A 16,345-nucleotide genomic window follows, 5' to 3' on the forward strand; every position below is an offset into this window, starting at 1 on the left:
AGATAAAGAAAATTATGATACTATAAAGGCTTAATCAATGATAATATAAAAAAATATATATAAACATTATAGGGGTGAAAGAAGATAAAGAAAATGATGATACTATAAAGACATAATCATTACTAATGTAAAAGATCAAAATCGTCATTATGTTTTATCCAGCATAAAGAATAAAATAAACATTATGGGACCATGAAGGTTTAGAATATAAAGAAAACTATGATATTATAAGAACATAATCAATGGTAATATAAAAAAATCAGAATTATCTCTCTATTTTATCTCACATAAAGAAGGAAATAAACATTATGGAATGATTGATAATTAGAAAATAAAGAAAAATATGATATTATGAAAATGTAATCAACAATAATATAAAATATCAAAATCATCTGGCATAAAAATAAAAATAAGTATTATTAAAAGATGAACAATTTCTCATAAATTTTGTATTGAAACAAGGCTACATAGTAGTTATTGCATGCCGCTTAGTTTAATTAATTAATAGTTTATTAATTTATAGTAATTAAAAGTTAATGGTATTAATTTAATTTAGATAATTAGTGTAATTAACATTTCAAATTCCCAACCATAACATTAGAGATAAATGCTAATAATATTTTTTTTTCAAAAACTAAAAAAATAATTTATAAAGTTCCACTTAGTTAAATTGAAAATTATTTAACATGTTTGACCAAATTAATAGGTTAATAGGACAACGATAGATTTTATTGTGCTACTTTCTATTGGGATTGTTAGCAAATTTTATTCTGTTTTTCTCATTACATTACTTGTCATGTTTATAAAGTTTCATCCAATGATATTGTCCTTTTAGAATCTCTTTTGTATAAACATTGTAATTATGTTTTTGACATTTGGAAGATTACCTAGTTTTTTTTGCCTGTGCAGGCTAATTTTGAAGCTATATTTTCCATGTAAAGCTTATATTTGTAACTTCTTTATTTGAATAAAAATAATACTAAATTTCAATGAAAAAATAATTATCAATTTTAAATTTATATGATAATTATGTTAGCAAATATAAATTTAGTATATACTTAGTACATACAAATTTAGAAGATCAACTCTATTACTAAATTTCAATGAAAGAATAATTATCAATTTTAAATTTATATGATAATTATGTTAGCAAATATAAATTTAGTATATACTTAGTACATACAAATTTAGAAGATCAAATCTATTACTCTTCCAATAACCAGGATATTTATCCTTTACATCTACAATTTTAGCAATTATGTTATTGACAAATTCTACCATTAAAAAACATTACCTTCAGAAAAGAGAGTGGTGATGCAACAGGCCTGAAGATTTTTGTTTGTTGGTACATACACTGGAGCAGGAAGGGGGAGGTACTCAGATCGATTTCGCAGCCATCCCATCTCAAATATTTATTTCCACCATCTTTGATGTAAGGAATTGAAGGGAAATTTGTCATTGTATGCCCTTGGCCACGATCCCATCTCAAACATTTATTCCACTATCTTTGAGGTAAGGAATTGAAGGGAAATTTGTCATTGTATGCTTTGTATTGCCTATTTTTATGTTTGTCTGAGTCCACTCAGTGCAAATAAATAGTATTGCATCATAAATATTATACCATGAATTACGAGGCATGGCCCAATAATATCTTCAAACTCAAAGTAAATGGCATTATGGATAAATATTAATAAAAAAATAAAAATACAAAAATGGTTTGTAAGATTTCACTTTATTAAATTGAAAATTATTTAAAGGGTTTGACTAAATTATTACGTGGTCAACATAAAACCGATTGTGCTATATTTGTCTGGTTAGACATAATAAGATATTGGATAATTTTCAAAATGTTTGGGATCTATAATACTTTTTTTTTAATGTCCTATGTACATTCACATCAAATCGTGATTTCAAAATATTTATTACAATCTAGATTTTTCTAATTTTTTAATTGATCAAAAGTAATTACATCATTTCATGATTTCAAAATATTTATTGCAATTTTGATATTTTTAGCATATGTACATTCACATCAAATCATGATTTCAAAATATTTATTACAATTTAGATTTTTCTAGTTTTTTTAATTCGTCAAAAGTAACTACATCATTTCATAATTTCAAAATATTTATTGAAATCTCGATCTTTCTAGCCTATGTACATTCACATCAAATCATGATTTCAAAATATTTATTACAATCTGGATTTTTCTAATTTTTTTAATTCATCAAAAATAACTACATCATTTCATCATTTCAAAATATTTATTGCAATCTCGATCTTTCTAACTCTTTAATTGATCAAAATTATAAAACCAAATGAGTCATCCTAATTAATAAAATAATAATTATGTGAGTCAATCATATATAATATAATATCAGCTTAAAACCAAAAAAAATCATCAAAATTATAATATTTAAAAAAATAATTTAATTTTAATAATATTAACCATCATTATCATCACTAACCATTTTAACAATTTTGAAAAGTGATAAAAAATATCCAATGACAAAATATGAAACATCATTATAATATATGAGAGTAACATAACATACATCATTACTGACAAATTGCAATTATCCAATGACAAAGTACGAGGAAGCATTATAATCTATGACAGTGACATAACATACACCATTGCTAACAAATTTCAAAAGTAATAAAAAGATATGCAATGACAAAGAAAGAGGAAGCATTATGTTATAACATACATCTGTCATTTGTTTGAAGAATTTGGTTTATCAAAGCAAGTGTGTCAGCAAATAAAGCAAATAGTTTTAATAAAATATACTCTGGTTGGGTTGTCATTTTTAATATAATATAATCTCGTTGGGTTGTCATTAAGTTCATCTCCAAAATCATTTCAACCTAGCCCTTTAAGACTGGGGATGGGGAAGAAATAAGGAAACGCCTAATCAGCCATACATAGGGTATTCAATGCGCCGGGAGATGCACGGGAGATAGCCTGTTAACACGCGAATTCGAAAACTCGCCACTAAATAAGAAAGGGCAATTCCCGTGTTAGCGGGCTATGTCCCGTGCATCTCCCGACGTATTGAATACCCTATGTATGGCTGGTTAGGCGCTGCCAAGAAATAAATTGCTCGTACGCTCCCATACATGTGTTGTTTAATAAAATGTTCACACCTGTCACTCCATCCATTCAACTAGTTTGGATTTCGAGTATTTTATAGACTCGTCACTTATCATGTCGGTCGTGGGTTTTAGGCTGACCACCAATTAATTTGGTTAAAAATTTAAATAATTTTCAATTTCATAAAGTGGAATTTAATAGATTATTTTTTTATTTATTGTAAAAAAAATTATTAATATTTATTTCTAATGTTATTGACTATAAATTTATAGATGTTATTGTCTTTATTTCATAACATGTGATTTTGGTGATATGATATTTATGATTTTAGTGGTATGTGTCATACCCCGTAAGGGGTGACATGGGACCCTCCTTAAAACATTATGTGAGAAGATTTGTGAAAAGACAGGTATTAATATTAATTTAATTAAAAGTAGTTTTTGATTTCAAAAACTTGTACTTCTTAACATTATTATGTCTGCAGTAAATTAAAGTTTGAGTGAGTCCATCTTTTTATGGAGTATATTATGTTTGCTTTAAATTAAATTAGCATGTATTATTTGCTCTGATTTATTGAATATTTTAGACTTTAGATCGTCATCTTTTATTCAATCTTGTTCTTGAAACAATTGATTTTTTAAATATATTTTTTAATTATGGTGAATGTATCTTAATAATGATTTGTGAACCTATTTCACCTTTCTTTCATAGAAATTTGAGTTTTATTTTTTATTTAATATTATTTTATTTATATATTGTTATTATGTCTTCCATAGTAGGTATTATACAAAGTTATTTAAATAAATAAATAAATAAATGTGTTTTCTTTAACTACAATATTCTTATAATTATTTAATTTTGCAAAACAATATAATAAGTTATATAAAATCTAATATATTTATAAAAATCAACTATAGTTATTGAAATCAATAATAATTCATAGAAATTGATTTTTATACTTCATGCCAAATGAAGGACTAATAAACCATTTTTATTGTAGTTGGGTAGGATTGAATTATCCACAACAACAATGAGGAATTACAAATAACAAAATACCTCAATTTACCAATAAATAAAATCTAAATTGATAGGATTCTAAACCTTAACACTAACTTGAATTCAATGTTTTTACTTTAATTTAATTACATTTAAACTAAACTGCGGGCAATAGTTAGTATGTAACACTTGTTTTAATCCCCTTAATGTAACATTCGACCCAAAGTGCTTGCATATTGTAGTTTGTTACTCAGAATGGTATCTAAATTGACCAGATTCTAAACCTGAACACTAATTTTAATTCAGTACTTTTACTTTAATTCAATTACATTTAAACTAAACGGAAAAAAAATAACTACTACGTAGCACTTGTTTTAATCCCTGTAATATTCAACCCAAAGTGCTTGCATATTGCAGTTTTTTTTTTCCTTCTTCTGTTATTGGTTTTTGGCAAAATTTTGAGGATCATGAAGACTTGATATTTTACTTTTTTATTTTTTTCTCCAAGTAAACGTAATTGATTACCAAGATGAATCTTCTATTAAAAATGCCATTGAATATAATAAATTTTCAAAACTAAATCATGACTTTAAATGAATGAGATTTTATATAACCACCACACAACACAAATGAAATCTTTTTCCATCCCTCTACATGTCATGGAATTGGTGTGTGGATTGCCAATATATGCCAATGAAATCCACATTCTAAAACCCAAAAACCCACATCCTTAACAAATTTTCCATAAATGTGTACTTCTTTCGCACTTCTCATTTGGAACCATATTGTCAATGTGGCACTTCACTTTATTTTTTAATGCTTTTTCAATGTGGTGCTACACCCTATTAGATTTCTGACTTTGCCTTTTTATTTTCATTCTTTTTAATTTACTTTTAGCATCTTATTATTCTAATTAGTTTTAACCATCTACATTGTTGGACATATCCCCTAGCTTAGCTCATTTATATTTTATCAGAACTCCGGCATCAAATTTATCAAACTTACTGCATTATTGGTTTGGCTACAAAGACCAATCTAGAAGAATAGTCAGTTCATTCTGCATTCTCTTGAGCTCCGCGTCTCTCAAATTTTTGTGGAGTGCTCTGGAATGGTCAAAATCAAATAGGCCTTTATGCTCATTAGGTCTCTAAGTGCGGGAAATGTGTTTCCGAAAGCACAGTGGTTTGGCAAGATTAATATTTAGTAGTCTTCTTCTTTTCTTTTCTTTTTCTTTTTCCGTGTGGTTCTCTTGAGCTCTGCCTCTCTCAATTTTTTGTGGAGTGCTTTGGAATGGTCAAAATCAAATAGGCCTTTATGCTCATTAGGTCTCTACGTGCGGGAAATGTGTTTCCGAAAGCACAGTGGTTTGGCAAGATTAATATTTAGTAGTCTTCTTCTTTTCTTTTCTTTTTCTTTTTCCGTGTGGTTCACGGACACCCATCCTACCCCTTGGCCATCACAGACTCGACCCCAAGGGCTTTGGGGAGAATTGACCTTGTGACCACCCAAACCGCGAGGCACTGACTTGACTAGTTAAGCTAACCCTTGGGGCTTAGCAGTCCTTTATATTCATATGGCAGGAAAATGGGTTGCCAAAAACATAATGGCCTGGAAGGACCAAGATGAGGTAGGCTCTTATGCCTATCTGGTCTCCAAGTGTTGGTAACAATAAATGGGAAATTACAGGAAATAAGTATCTGGTAACAGTTAAGGGAAATGTCTGGAAAGAATCTAAAACTGGGTAGATTTGTCCAAAAGCGTAGGAAACTTGAGAATTCAAAATAAAGCATTTTATCAAAACTTTAATAATTTAACAATTTTCAAATAAAAATAAAAAATAAAATCAAATAATTCATAATTAATACACTAAATTTTAGTTTTAATCATTAATATCATTGCTTTAATAATAGTCATTAATTCAATACGAAGGAGTTATAATAATTTAACACTTTTCAAATTAAAAAATAAAAGAAAAAATCAGATAATTCATAATTAATACACTAATTTTACTTTTAATCATTAATATCATTGCTTTAAGGAGTTGTCTATAATGCGACTTTTTGGAGATTCCGGTAACGGAATCCGGCGGAAGAAATTGAGGTTAAATCTTGATTTGTTGCAGTTAAAATGGTTTTTTAACTGCGTATTTGGATTCAGCACCCTCGAAAACCTCTGGGACGCTTTCATTGTGCAGAAACTAGCTATCAAAGTTGCGATTCCAATAAATTCCTGCCGGACTTCGACCGGAAAAACCCGCCGAAAAAGCTTTCAAAAAGTCGCGTTATAGACAACTGCTTGCTTTAATAATAGTCATTAATTCAATACGAAGGAGTTAAAGGTTTTGGGTTTTGAGATTAGAAAATAAAAATCAAGCCAGTCATCAAAACCATGATAATTTACCACTTTTCAAATTAAAAAACAAGTTTCTAAATTAAATCAAATAATTCATAACAATTTAATATATTTAAATTCAATTTTAATAATAAATAGTTCATAATAATTTAATACACTTAAATTTAATTTAATTTCAATAATTAAATCGAATAATTTGTTTTTACTAAATCAGTGAAATATATATATATATATATATATATGAAATTTTAATTATTAGTATGATTGCTTTCTAGAGTAATTTATTTAATATAGAGGAGTTGTAGTAAAGGTTTAAATCAATGAGATGTTAGATTAAAAAAAAATAATAATAAAAAATATAGTGTCTATTTTGTTTTTATTAATAATTTTATAAAAATATTTTTAAATTATATTATCATAAAAAAAATAATGATAATATTAATAATTATAATAGTAGTAATTATAATATTCCATAATATAACATTTTAAATTTGATTAATGATTATTTAAAAATATAATTTATAATGATTATATGTATAGCTCTAAAGGTTAGTTTAGTTGGTCTTTATAATTAAAGCGAGTATATTGTTGAGAGGTCATGGGTTTAAATTAAGCTTTGTGATTTTAACTACTCTGTTGTTGAGAGGTCATGGGATCAAATCAAACTTTGTGAATGAGCTAGCAAGAAGTGATCCTTTCAGATAGATCTGCCATCCATATAAAAACTAAATATTTAAAATAAACTTTTTTTTAGCTTTATCTATATTATCTATCTATCTATATATATATATATATATATATATATATATATATATATATATATATTCTTTTTCCCAGGGAAAAACACACCCATAATTTTGGTAATCAAGAAGAAGGAACATAATTACATTTTGTATATGTTGAACACATTCATGAAATAATGTCTCGTGACATTGAGCTAAAAAGGAGAAAATGCAATAGATAGAGAAATTGCTAATCAAAAAACATACAAGGCTAAGAATAGAGACAATAATTTAACTTTTATTTTTTGCCTTTCCTTTTGTGCACTTTCTGCCAACCCTCCGAGTTTGGTTCAACAAGAACTTAAGCTACATCTCTTCCTGTTGATGATGGTGAATGCTCTTTTTCAGAGTTTGAACTCTCGGATACATGTGCTCGTTTTATGCCCCCGAACGCATCAAAATCTTGAGTCTCTATTGAGACGATGCCCATCTAATTTTGGGTTGCACTTTCAGACCTTTCCACATTATCCTCCTCTGCTTGGTTGCCCTATTTTACCTGATTGTCCACGTTTTCTTTACTCGTATCATGTAAGCCCCCTTCATCTTTGGTTAGATTCTCCTTGGTTTCTTCTTCTTCTTCAAAAATGGGTGGATTTGTAAACTGCCACCCTTTTGGCTTATGTGCCATTTATTTTTTGTTCCTTTTTTCCTGTGGATATGTGCTCTGCAAGTGTCATGTTTGAAAACAATTTCAACATATGAATGTCATATTCTCTTAGTCAAGAACTTGGGACCATTGGAGATTTTTGTGTTTCAAAATAATTTGATCTAGTAGACCTTTGCTAATGTCTATCTTCGCACATGTTCTAAAAGTAAAAATAGCATTTTCTATTCTTTCATAGTCCATCTTTTTGAACATTCCTAGAGTGTTTCCAATATCCTCTACAACCTGATGGTGCCAAAAAAGAAGAGGAAGATTTGGAAGTCTCACTCATACTGGCATAATTGAAACTACCATATGTGTTGCATCGAACTCTAGAAATCATGGAGTAATAAAGAGCCTAGCTCAACCCCAAAACCATGACCCTTCATTTAGAGCATAATCCAAATATTTTTGTGTATCAATTTGAACAATGAAGAAATCTTTGGAACATATTTATAAATGTCATAGTTGGGTGTCCAAGAGGAAAAAACCCATTGGTGTAATGCTTCTAATTTTGGCCAGAAGCCATTAAATATATAGATGATTGCCTTGGATTGAAGGGTTGTGAAGAGGGTATTTACCTTTGGAAGATTAACTTCCATGGCTAACGACAACTCCATTGTATCCACAATGTAGGGGTTTGTATTGCATTGAATATGATATGTTGGGTAAGAAGTCTTCCCTTTCACTGTATCTTTGAAAGAAGAATACGTTCCATTTGGAGTCTTGGGTCTTGGAGCTCCTCCACGCAACCTCAAATTCAGGACTAAGGTTGAGTCTCTTTGGAAGTTATAGTCTTTGATCTTGAAAGAATCTTGAAGCATCTTCCCCTCATATATTAGACTTTGGAATTTTGTAGAAATACCCCATTTTTTCTCTATGTTACTTTTTAGAGAGTGAACAGAGTATGAACTCCTTGACTAGAGGATAGAAGCCTTCCTATTTATATGTTTGATAAAAATAAGGTGTTTTGTTCTTTCTTAGGGAACATTAAGCTTAGATCGAGAAGAAATAAAGGTTGTACTATGAGGATACATCACCTATATATGCTCCGGAAAAATATATGTCATCGAGCCAAAAACCTTGAGACATGGAAAGCATGACATACACAAAACCGGAGAAGACAGGGTATGATATTCACCCTAATTGAGTCTAGACAACGCGACCTCCTCATACGAAATGACCACAAAAATATCACAGGCCCTAAGGCCTCCAAAAAATGACACAAAGGATATTTCCAACTATATAAATGACAAAGAAAAAAGATTTCGGAGGCAAAGTATACCTTTGGAATATCTGACAGGCATTATCGCCACACCAATTCCAAAGATGAAAGGTCGTCATCGATACATTCACCAAAACTCTTTGATGTGTTATGAGGACAAGGGTTAGTCGTGGAACACACCCAAACAATATAAGCTTTTCCAGGGTCAAGTCCCCCAATTTCATTTATCTCATTTGTCACACTACAAAGCATATGTACATGTTATGCCTTGATACCTAAGGAACAAAGAAATAAACTTGGTGCAAGGATTCGTAAGTGTATCTTCTTGGGGTATTCAAATACCTCCAAAGCATACCATCTCTATGATGAAGTTAATAAGAAGTTTGTAGTATCTAGAGATGTGATATTTCTTGAATCTTCCAAGGCTGACAATGTTGTTGAGTGGCAGCTTGATCGCTTGGATAGATTCAGACATGCCAAGTCTTTTCAAGAATTTGATAATGAGATTCCACATCTTGAAGGGGGGATTCCTATATTGGATCAATCTGTGGAATCTTCTTCTGAAGCACTTTCTCCCTCGCATGAAGCTCCAACCACTGATCCAGATGACGCTTTGAGTGATGTCATTGACAGAATTGGGAGACTAAATCTGGACTCAACCCCAACTTAGTCAATTGAGAAGCTTGGGCCATCTCAAAAAGGTCCTCCAAAATGTATGACCAAGACACTTGAAAGAGTTCATCTTGATGAGGTTAGAAAGACAGGAACAAGGATCTCTACTGGACATAATAGAGATGATGTATACGATTTTGATTCACTTGTTGATATGGATGTTTCTTATGATTGTGAACTGAATTTGTCCATAGATTTTGAACCAACTTCCTTCAAAGAAGTCAATTCTCATTATGAATGGAAAGAAGCGATGCAAAAAGAGTATGATGCCTTAATAAATAATGGCACTTGGAAGTTGGTTGATCCTCCATTGGGAACCAAACCAATAGGCTGCAAGTGGGTCTACAAGAAAAAGTATAAAGTTGATGCCTCACTTGATAAGCACAAAGTCAGGCTTGTGGCAAAAGGTTTTGCACAAAAGGAAGGGATCGACTATGAGGATACTTTTGGCCCCTTAGAAAAATGGGATACCATCCAAACACTCTTTGTGTTGGCTACTCAGAACAGTTGGAAAGTCCATCAAATGGATGTAAAAATTGCTTTCTTGAATGGAGACCTAAAAGAGAATTTTTTTTATGTCCCATCCAGAAGGATTTGTTGTGAAGGATCAAGAACATAAAGTATGCAAGCTTGTAAAATATTTGTATGGGCTCAAGCAAGCACCGCGAGCCTGGTACGAGAAGTTAACTGAGCATCTTCTGAAACTCAACTTCGAACATTATAATCTTGATGATGCAAATTTGTTTGTCAAGAAAGTTGGCAAAACAATTGTATACGTTGTGGTGTATGTAGATGATCTTTTGATGACAGAGAACAATAAGAGTTATATTGCATCAATAAAAAAGAAATTGAGCAAAGTTTTTGAAATGACAGACTTGGTGTATGTTTACTACTATCTTGGTATTGAAGTAACTTAGCTTTCGAAGTTTATATTCCTCTCTCAGAAGAAGTACATTGGAGATATGTTGAACAAGTTTGGCATGGTTAAGTGAAATCCTTTGACTACTCCAATGAAACAAAGATTAAAGCTCACATCCACTGAAGGAAAAAAATTTGAGGATGCAACAAAGTATAGACACCTTGAAGGAAGTCTCAACTACTTGATTACTACCATACCAAAAATTTCATTTGTTGTTGGAATCCTCTCCAGGTTTTCTTGAAAGCCTTGTGAGGAACATTGATATGCTGGGAAAAGAGTTCTAAGTACTTGAAGGGAACTCAGGACTTTGGACTTAAGTATATATAGGTGGGCGACTTCATCTTGATTGGATACTTTGATTTAGACATCAATGGAGATAAATAAACTAGGGTATCTACTTCAGGTTATGCTATGAGTCTTGGATGAGGCATTGTCTCCTGAAGGTCACGTAAACAATCAATTCCAGCATATTCCAAAACTGAGGCAGAATATGTGGCAGCAGCTGAAGAAACAAAGGAAATTGTGTGGCTCAGGAAAATTCTGGATGATTTGTAGGAGAAACAAGTGCATCCAACCCCTCTCACGATTGACAACACTTTTGCAATAAAGTTTGCCAAGAACGAAAAGTTCCATGATCTAACGAAACACATCAATACAAAATACCATCTCATTCGACATCATGTTGAGGCCAAGAAAACCCATCTACGTCATTGTTCCACAAATGAGTAGATTGCAGACATCTTCACCAAGCGCTTGGAAGAGAAAAGTTCGAAAGATTCAGAACGATGCTTGGACTCACCAACATCCCTTTAGATTAAGGGGGGAATGTTGACACCTAAGCATTGGGATTAGGTGGATCCATGTAAAATAGTGTAAATAGAAAATAAGGAGAATTGAAATATGAAGAGACACTAGAGATGAAGCCCAAGAGTATTTCCCTCCATGCATATATCTATGATCAACCTTAATGCAAAATCACAATTCATTTGGGGAGTTACCTCATGGCCACACACACACGCACATATATATACAAACACATTCAAAAATATTTATAATATTCAAATTGAACAAATTCAATAATTTAAATTTACAATTTCAACAAATTCTTATCCCCAAATATATCCAAATATTATATATATATATATATATATATATATATATATATATATATATATATTCTTGCATAAGCGGTGAACTCAACATTAAAAGTAGTAATAACTACTTTATGATAATAAAAAACCATTATTAACCAATAAAAAAAAAAACATTTAATTTCAAGTTGCATAATAAAATTATCATAAAATTGAAAATAAGTTGTTCAAATAAAATTATTTTATATATATATATATATATATATATATATAAACTTATCTTCATATATATATATAAACTTATCCTCAATTTTATGTTAATTTTATAATGCAACTTGAAATTGAATGTTTTTTTTTTTTTCCTCAATGATGTTTATATATATATATATATATAATAGTTTTATAAATTTAGTCAATAATATTTAAAATGAATATATAATATAAATTTATTATCATTTTTTAAATAAATTAGAAAATAAAAATATATATATATTTTTAATTGATGATCATGGATACTTTTATATATATATATATAATAGTTTTATTGATAACAACTCATCTTCGATTAATATTTTTTGTTTTTTATTAATGTTTTATATATAATAGTTTTATGGATAACAACTTATTTTCAGTTTTATGTTATTTTTATAATGCATTTTGAAATTGAATTCAACATTAAAAACAATAATAACTATTTTATGATAATAAAAAACTATTATTAACCAAAAAAACAAAAAAAATATTCAATTTCAAGTTGCATTCCAGATCCATGATTTTTCATTGCCGGACTTTTAGTCTCAGAGGTTTTGATAATTTTGTCTCATCTACATATGCTTATCTATTTTAGTTTCATAATACCCCTTTTTATCATGTGTTTTTGTACTGGTTACAGGACATAGGTAGTTATTTAGTTACTTTGATATTCTGTTATATCATCCATGCTGATTATAGGAGCATATAAGACATAATGTGGCTTATAGAACTATTTTAGACCATCTCGGATGTATCTATTTTTTTGGACTCTTATATTTCTCATATAATATATTGAAGCTTTTTTCGTTCTAAAAAAACATAAAATTGAAGATAAGTTGTATATATATATATATATATATATATATATATAAAGCAAGTTGTATTATAAAATTAACTTAAAATTGAAGATGAGTTGTTGTCAATAAAACTATTATATATATATATATATATAAAAAAGAGGATCCATGATTAAAAAAAAAAAAGAATACTTTTTATTTTCTAGTTTATTTAAAAAAGTTTAAATATTATTGACTAAATCTTTAAAGAATATAGAAAAAATTATGACATTATAAAGATGTAATTAAGAGTAATATAAAATATTAAAATCATGGCTATGTTTTACTTAGCATAAAGAAGAAAACAAACATTATGGGATGACGAAGAATTAGAAGATAAATAAAATTAAGATACTAAAAAAAGTTATCTCTAATATGAAAGATCAATAAAAAATTATGACATTACAAAGATGTAATTAAGAGTAATATAAAATATTAAAACCATGGCTACATTTTATTTAGCATAAAGAAGAAAACAAACATTATGGGATGACGAAAAATTAGAAGATAAATAAAATTAAGATACTAAAAAAAGTTATCTCTAATATGAAAGATCAATACTCATTCTCAAAGAAAAAAATAAACTTTATAGGGTGACAAAAGATAAAGAAAATTATAATACTACAAAGACATAATCAATGATAATATAAAAATAAATAAACATTATAGGGGTGAAAAAAGATAAAGAAACTAATGATACTATAAAGACATGATCATTGGTAATATAAAAGATCAAAATCATCATTATGTTTTATCTAGCATAAAGAATAAAATAAACATTATGGGACCATGAAGGATTAGAAGATAAAGAAAACTATGATACTATAAGAACATAATCAATGGTAATATAAAAAATCATAATTATCTCTCTATTTTATCTCGCACAACAAAGGAAATAAACATTATGGAATGATCGAGAATTAGAAAATAAAGAAACATATGATGTTATGAAAATGTAATCAACAATAATATAAAATATCAAAATCATATAGCATAAAAATAAAAATAAACATTATTAAAAGATGAACAATTTCTCATAAACTTTATATTGAAACAAGGCTAACATTATTAAAAGATGAACAATTTCTCATAAATTTTATATAGAAACAAGGCTACATAGTAGCTATTACATGTCACTTCTTTTAATTAATTAATAGTTTATTAATTTATAATAATTAAAAGTTAATGATATTAATTTAATTTAGTTAATTAGTATAATTAACATCTTCAAATTCTCAACCATAACATTAGAGATAAAAGCTAATATTTTTTTTTCAAAAAACTAGAAAAATAATTTATTTTGAAAATTATTTAACATGTTTGACCAAATTAATAGGTTAATCCTAGTGCAAGGAAAGACAGATCGGCGAACCATTCAACAGATGTATGGCAGGCAGGGCAGGCTACTTACCCATTAAGAATAAGGAAGAATGACGACATCTGGCAGCCTGGTTGGTATCAGTGTATGATAAATTTTTTTGTGCTACTTTCTATTTGGATTGTTAGCAAACATTATTTTGTTTTTCTCATCACATTACTTGTCATGTTTATAAAGTTTCATCAATGATATTGTCCTTTTCAGAATCTCTTTTGTATAAACATTGTAATTCTGTTTTTGACATTTGGAAGATTACTTAGGTTTTTTTGCCTAATGCAAGCTAATTTTGAAGCTATATTTTCCATAAAAAATGTTTTGAATAAAAATAATACTAAATTTTCAATGAAAAAATGATTATCAAATTTTAAATTTATATGATAATTATATTAGCGAATATAAATTTAACAACTCAAATCTATTTTTATCCATTTAATTTAGTGTACTAGTTCATACTTAGTACATATAAATTTAGAAGATCAAATCTATTACTCTTCCAATAACCAAGATATTTATCATTTACATCTACACTTTTAGCAATTATATTATTGACAACTTCGACAATTTTACTTTTGAAAGACATTACCTCCACAAGAGGGAGTGGTGCAATATAGGTGAAGATTTTTGTTGGTACGCACACTCGAGCGAGAAGGGGGCCATGCTTCAGAAATTAATTTACATATCCATTTCCCCGCCACCATCCCATCTCAAACATTTATTTCCACCATCTTTGAGGCAAGGAATTGAAAGGAAATTTGTCATTGTAAGCCTGTATCGCCTATTTTTTTGTTTGTCTGAACTGAGTGCAAATAAATATTATTGCATCATTAATATTATACCATGAATTACGGCGAGTCCTATTTCCACCTCCATAGCAAAGTTAATGCTATGGAGGTACCCCCTCTGACAGCCGCAGACAGCATCATAAACCATGCATCCTCGACCATGCATCATAAACCGCATCCCTCTCCGGCATGGCATGCATCCCCCTCCGGCTGCCCATCGACGCCCCCATCGACCCTGCCCGCAGCCACTGGTGGCCTCCACTCAGATCGTATTGATGAGCACATTTACCGATGGGAGAGCTCATTTACGGCATGTACGAACCACACCAACCTCCTCCAGGCCATTCAAAGTCCCGGCAATCCTATCTGCAAAACAATTCCGCCACAATTCACCTTCTGTACTCCGGCGAACAGAGAGGGAGGTGAGCACTCCGCGGCGAACAGAGGAGACGTTCAATAGACAGAGGAGCTTTTACTGAAAGTTGGAAACTATATGCAGCTGGCCATTGGTGATCGAAAATTGCGGTTGGCAAGGTTAGTGCGCATCCTTTTTATGAACTCTTCCCTGGTTAATGATCTGTAATTGGTATATATCTTTGTACCTCCAGCCATTTCAGGCTGGATACATCTGAAGCCTGCGAATTCTTGGTGAATTTTAACATCTATTTGCCTCTAAATTTCCATCGGAGTAGCTACTCTGCACACATAAGATGATTGACGATCAGGACCTTGGATTTTTTGCAAATTTTGTGGGTATTTTCATCTTTGTTTTAGTGGTTGCTTACCACGCAGAAATGTTTAATCCGCAGTCGCAACAATGGGCGTTAGTTTTGTTTAAAAAAAAACAGCGTTGCTAATTATTCAAATGCTGGCCCAGGGTTCGACTTGTGCAGACGCAACAATGGTCGTTTTGTTTCAAACACAACGCTGTTAATTATTCAAATAAAATGCTAGCTAAGCCTTTGACCGGGGTTCGATTCCCGCAGGCGCAATAATGGCCTTCTGTTTTCTTTCAAATAGAACGCTGTAGTCAATTATTCAAATAGAACGCCCGTTGTTCCGCTGTTGTTACTGGACTCTGTTAATCAAGAATAGTGGAGGAAAGCTGATAGTTGTTACAGTTTCAAAAAAAATTCATGATCATTTTACAAATTTTTTAAACAAAACTGACTCCCACACCTCTGGTACGGGGGGCCACCCATTTCATCAACCTTCCTGCGCATTCAAGTAGGAAAGTCAAGGGTAAAAGGTATCAGCTGTATTGCCAGGTCTATCTTCAAATTATCGCTCCACACTCTAGGATCACGGGTTCGACCACCTCAC

General features: G+C 30.1%; 1 pseudogene; it reads left to right on the forward strand.

The window, feature by feature from the left end:
- The first annotated feature begins 15,719 nt into the window (after nucleotides 1-15,719).
- Nucleotides 15,720-16,117, forward strand: LOC149167170 (dolichyl-diphosphooligosaccharide--protein glycosyltransferase subunit 4C pseudogene; annotated as a pseudogene).
- The last annotated feature ends 228 nt before the right edge of the window (nucleotides 16,118-16,345 follow it).

The sequence above is a fragment of the Pinus tabuliformis genome, chromosome 5_1 (assembly GCF_031772625.1).
Source record: "Pinus tabuliformis cultivar Carrire ecotype Pingquan chromosome 5_1, CPIR1, whole genome shotgun sequence".
Classification (NCBI taxonomy): domain Eukaryota; kingdom Viridiplantae; phylum Streptophyta; class Pinopsida; order Pinales; family Pinaceae; genus Pinus; species Pinus tabuliformis.